The following is a 6,000-nucleotide window of genomic DNA, read 5'->3' as shown; positions in this document are numbered from 1 at the left end:
GATGCCCGCTCAACCTCAATGGTTTGATCTACGATTTCTGCACCAAAACCCGCCAAATCTGGCTCTTCCAATAAGAGTAATTCGTACCGTCAATCTTAGTGATGTTGAAAATAGCATGATCAGTGGATGAACTCGCCAAAATGCAGGCTAGAAGACTGTAGACAGTTCAAAATTGCTTGCTGTTTACTGCAGAAAATGACCAAAAAATCACCAAAATCGAGAGAAAATGGCGAGAAAAGTATAACCAAAATTGTTGGCCACCAAGTACTATTGAAAGTACATCATTTCAGAATATTTCAACATGAAAAATCCATGTCAATTCGGAGTTATATGCTTGCTATAATTAATGACAACAGGATACTGTGAGAGTCAATTGCTGACCAAATCATTGCAACAAGTCAATAAATGATAGCCAAGACATAACTAGCTATAAATGGGCATAAATCAGTACCAAACTGTCATCAAGACCCTGAGCAAACACCCAAACATGTCACCAAAGCATCCGTCAGAGTAGGCATACCCCCTGGACAATAGGGCAAAGTATACATAACACTGGCAAGACCTGACACCAGTAGGTATATGCTCACAAGAGTGCAAAGCCCAAGCTCATGTCAAAAGCAACTCCAAGATATCAGTGCATGAACCATGCAACATTTCAGTGTAAGAGATCCCAAAGTCTCAAGTATCTACAAAATGCTTAAAATAGCATAAACCTCATGCTCAATGTTGGTCAAGCATACAAGATGCTTCCACTGGCACAAAAGGCAGATAAATGAGCTCAATAGCTCAATCAAACCAAGTCAAAATACCAAAGATAGGTAACCAAGACAATGCCTCAATAGCATCCCAAGAGCATGATGGCTATAGAGCGACTTTAGGTAGCATCCATGAGCAAGACATACATCCCAATAAAGATCTCTAACAACCAAAGTGACATCCAATACAAAATTTTGGAATAGCAAATGAGAATCCAAGTTAAGTCTTCAGAGAGCACTAAAGCTCAACAGCTACATGGTACACTGTGCTAAGACAAATGCATCAAGCCGTAGGCGTCCAGTAATAAGCATGTACCCAAAGAGCATATAACTGTCAAAGCACTGACCACTGTCAAGCATAGACCGATGTCAATAAGTATGAGCTGAAATAAGCTCAAGCTTCCAAAACCATCTAGATCAATGACAAGCTCGAAGTCGTCCCTCGATGATCAATACATCATAGCATAACCCAAGACATACACCTGGAACCAATAGGCATATGTCAAAGCATGAAAGATAGCTTCATCCCAAGAGTATTCAGCATGCATTTACTATTATAAACTGTAAATTTCTAGCCCCACAATCAGGCCAAAATCATAGCATTACATGTAGCTTCAATCCCCCAATCAATCGGGATGCAATAGGCATCAAACCGGTTATATAGTCATGCCCAAACAAGCATAGGCATACAAATACATGCTGTCTCAGACCTGAAATCTGTTGCAGAATATTCTTTCATCAGAATTTGGTAAATCTGACATCACCATCACGTCCAGAGCGTGCCAAAACCCCAACTTAGACTCTTACCTTGCCTGAATCGGGTTTCGAATGCCCGATATATGACAAAAAGAGTGATTTTTGGGCCAGATTTGGAAACAAGTGTAAAAAAAACGTGAGCTGGCTGGGGGGGTATGCTACTTCACGTGTCAACAATGGGGCCCAAAGGGGGCACAAATGGGGGCCAAAGAAGGCCTAAACCAAGCCTCAGTAAGCCTTGATAGGCTGGAAGCAAGATCTAGGTGAAGGAAGCTCCAAGAGGTGTGAGCTATGGCTACCCACAACCTGTGAAAACCCTGTTTACCTAGACTAGTGGACTGAGATAAATCTCTAAAATAATGAAGCAAACCTCAATTTCAATGCCCTGATGGCGTCTCAATAGGCCGGGAAGAAGCTCGGGAAGCTGGGAAGTGCTGGGAGCTCAAGAGAATGAGCTATGGCTACCAGGAAGGAGACCCAATGTGAGTGGGAAGTCGATGGAAAGCTGAGAATGCCACACGCCAAGCTCAAGAGTCGGGAAGCTGTGCTCTGATACTAGTTGAAAGGAGAGAAGGATCGAAGCTTGCACTCGAGAGCTATGGCGGGAGAGCAAGAGCAAGAAAGAGAGAGACAAGAAATGGGAACTCCAATAGTCACAATGTGTGACCGGGCCTTCCTTTATTCAAACTATAACTAAAAGAATAAAGAATAAAGTGACGATGATGGGCGCCCGCCACCTACAGTGTGCAGTGGCGGTGACTGTCTCAGTGTAGTAATACACAGGTGGCTAGGCGGAAGCGCCTTTACCCCCAACATAATGTTCGTGGATGCTGACGGTACTAAATATCATCTGAAGGTGGGTATCAGTCTTCCCCAGAAGAAGAGCTGTTAGTCTTACATGACCTACTGAAAAAGAACTTGGACATGTTTGCATGGTCATACAAAGATTTGAAGCGGATTGATCCCACAATATGCCAGTGAATGGGTTTCATCCATCATGATAGTACCCAAGAAGAATATAAAGCTATAAATATGTGTGGACTTCTGAAAACTAAACTCCAAGACAAAGAAGGATCATTTCCCTATCCCTTTCACAGACCAAATGTTGGACACAGTAGTAGGCCATGAACTTTATTCCCTATTGGATGGATTCAATGGATACAGTCAAGTCCAGATATCGTAGAAGAAGATCAATCCAAAACAACATTCACAACAGAATGAAGAACCTATGCTTATAGAGTAATGATGTTTGGGCTCTGTAACACTCCTGCTACATTCCAACAAGTGATGATGGCCACATTCCAAAATCATCTACATGACTTCATTGAGGTATACCTAGATGACTTTTATGTCTATAGCCTCATTCATGAGCATTAGGGACACCTAGAGCAGTGCTTTGATAGATGTCAAGAGTATGGGATCTCTTTCAACCCCGATAAATGTGTCTTTGGAGTCTCATCTTAGGAGTTCTTTTGGGCCATATTCTCTCTACATAGGGGTTAGTAACAGATCCTTCTAAGATCGAGAAGATTTCAGCTTTAACAGCATCAACTAACCTCAAACAATTGAGGGGATTCCTTGGCCATGTAGGCTATTACAGGATGTTCATTGCACACTTTGCAACAAAGACAGCCCCCTTGCATAAGCTCCTACAGAAAGATGCAGAGTTTACGTGGACTACTAATTATGACAAGGCGTTCAATGCCCTGAAATAGTGCCTGATTGAAGCACCCATCTTGCAACCTCCTAATTGGATGAAAGAATTCCATATGCACATTGATGCATCAATAGAAGGACTAAGCGCAATCTTAAGCCAAAAAGGCTCCTCAAAGTTGGACCAACCTATCTATTATACAAGCCAAAAGGTAATCGATAGAGAAAGGAACTATGCGGTGACGAAACTTGAGTACTTGGAAATGGTGTTCTCCTTGGACAAGTTTTGACACTACCTACTGTCAACTCACTTCAAAATCTATGTGGACCATGAGGCCTTGCCTTTCTTGATGAACAAAGCAGATGTGAAGGAATGAATGATGAGATGGCTCCTTCTATTTCAAGAGTTTGACTTTGAAGTGACTGCCAAACCCAGCTGCTCCCATGTCCTAGTGGGCTGATCATCTTTAGAGATCCCTCAGAGCAATGAAGAGGAGCAAGAAGATCCAAACCTCCCATATGATTTTCTTTTTCTAAACGAAACTATAAACCCATGGTATGCGGACATAGCCAACCTCTTAGCAACAAAACAGTATCCTCTTGGTATTTCCTGCCGTGAGAAGAATAAGCTTTTATTGGAATCGGCCCTCTACACCTTGTTAGGTGGTACTTTATACAAGAAAGGCAAGGATGAAGTACTATGAAGATGTGTTGCAAGAGATGAGATTGGGATCATTCTAAAAGCATGCCATGATGAGCCCTGTGGAGGACATTAGGAGAAGTGATAGCCAGAAAGGCCTTTCTCACAAGTTATTGGTGGGGTGACTGACCCTCCATAAGGATGCCTACGACTACTGCAAACATTGTGATGCTTGCCAACGAATGGGAAAGCCTACCAAATCTAGTGCCACGCCATTGTAACCCATCCTTTCCCTAAATCCATTTGAGAAATGGGAATTTGACTTTTTTGGCCCCATTAATTCACCAACCACCATAAGGAAGTAGAACATATACATCCTAGTATGTACGGGCTACGTAATGAAGTGGTGTGAAGCCTAAGCTCTCAAGCGGGATGATAGCAACATTGTGGCTCTATTTCTGTATGAGAATATCATCACCCATTTTGGCAGTCTCCTAGAGCTAGTAAGTGACATAGGTACTCACTTTCTTAACAAGACTATGGAAGAATTGATATATCTATACAGATCCACCATCACAAGTCCACACCTTACTACCCAAAGCCAACAGCCAAGTTGAAGTTACCAATTGCATCCTTTACTTGATTTTGACAAGGATAATTGCTACACATCTTTGTGATTGGGACGATCAACTTAAAGAGATCCTCTAGGCATATAGAACCTCCCATAAGTCTGCTATAGGATGACTGACCTCTTTCTAGCTAGTGTATGGTACAAAATCTATCTTTTTTGTTGAATTGGAGTTTCCCTCTCTGCATGTGGCTCTATCAAAGAGCGCTTGGGAGATGATAAGTCCTTGCAACACTGTCTCTTGCACTTGGAATGTCTAGATGAGCCTTGCAAGATGGCCTATCATGATTCAAGTAGAGGAAGTTTAAGAAAGGTGACTTAGTCCTTGCTTATGATTCAAGATTTGGCAAAGTTTCCAAGAAAGCTTCAATAGCGATGGATGGGACCCTATAAGATACTTGGTGTCAAACCTAATGGTTCTATCCACGTGCAAATAGTCGATGCTTCTGATGATCCTTTCTTAATTAATGGCTATCGCCTCAAGAAGTATTACCCTACCTGGGGATCTTGACAATCACCACCAATAGCTCCTTTATTCATTGCATGCCGGTCGATAAGGCTTTGCCTCTTGCCATTAATAGTCCTCCTACTTATCATAATGAGGTGGCCTCATTCTTCTAGCCCCTTACAACCATCTTCCATCCCAATGTTGCTCTATTTTTACCTAATTCAGTAGAGCTAGTGCAGATGGTTTTGATACATGGTACTCTTGCCAATCTTCTTTTTGAAAGAAAAAAAAGATATGTCGGTCATAAGAGAAAAGAACTTTGGTCCCTACTGTCATGCCGACCTATTCTTTGAGAAAAGGTGGAGACAGCCTATTTGGGAGTAGGGAAAAAAGAGAGGAAAAAAACAACAAACGAAGAGAAAAGAAAAGAAAAACAAAATTTCTATTGGAGAAAATGAAGAAATTCTCTGTCATAATAGGCTTCGTTCCAAGAAAATATGGCAAATACCCTTGGATGGGAAGTTGGCTGTGGAAAAGGTGGCAACACTCCATAGTTTAGGATATTGAATCATTCATTGATCTTTCAAAAGAAGCAAGTCGAATCCATCTCCTTTAGTGTGCTGAATCTTATAACTCCATTAGTGCTTCTGACTCCTACAATATATGATATTTCCAATGTACAATCCAAGTTACGGGCTTGTTGGCTACCTCCCTGGGTACTCCTCTCCATCAATCGATCCAAGTTGACCTCACCAACCAGATGAAGCCAATCTTCATCGACAAACCTTGAGCGATATGAGCTTTCATCCTAACCAGATGGGGATGTGATTATGGACTGCCCTTTGTATTCATCAATAGAGCCTAAGACAGAGGGTGGGGTGAGTGACTAGTCCTTGCCCTTTATATCCAACAAAGAGGTGAGATGTGCGAATGGAGTGTTGCACACACAGGCTGGGCCTCTCAATGCACAAAGCACAAATTGTTCCTATGCAATGCACTATAAGGCTCCCTAGCCTTCCTTCTCGCATCGTATACTAGCACATGGCGGGATGCACTATTGCATCATCAATTGTGCACAAGTCATACAACCTTCGCAAGGTAGCAATGAGACTTACATCAA

This window comes from Lygodium microphyllum, chromosome 21, assembly GCF_053477565.2.
Source record: "Lygodium microphyllum isolate KBCC chromosome 21, Lygodium_microphyllum_v1.1.10, whole genome shotgun sequence".
NCBI lineage: Eukaryota > Viridiplantae > Streptophyta > Polypodiopsida > Schizaeales > Lygodiaceae > Lygodium > Lygodium microphyllum.
The sequence above is the reverse complement of the archived record's forward strand: the minus strand, read 5'-3'. Positions refer to the sequence as shown.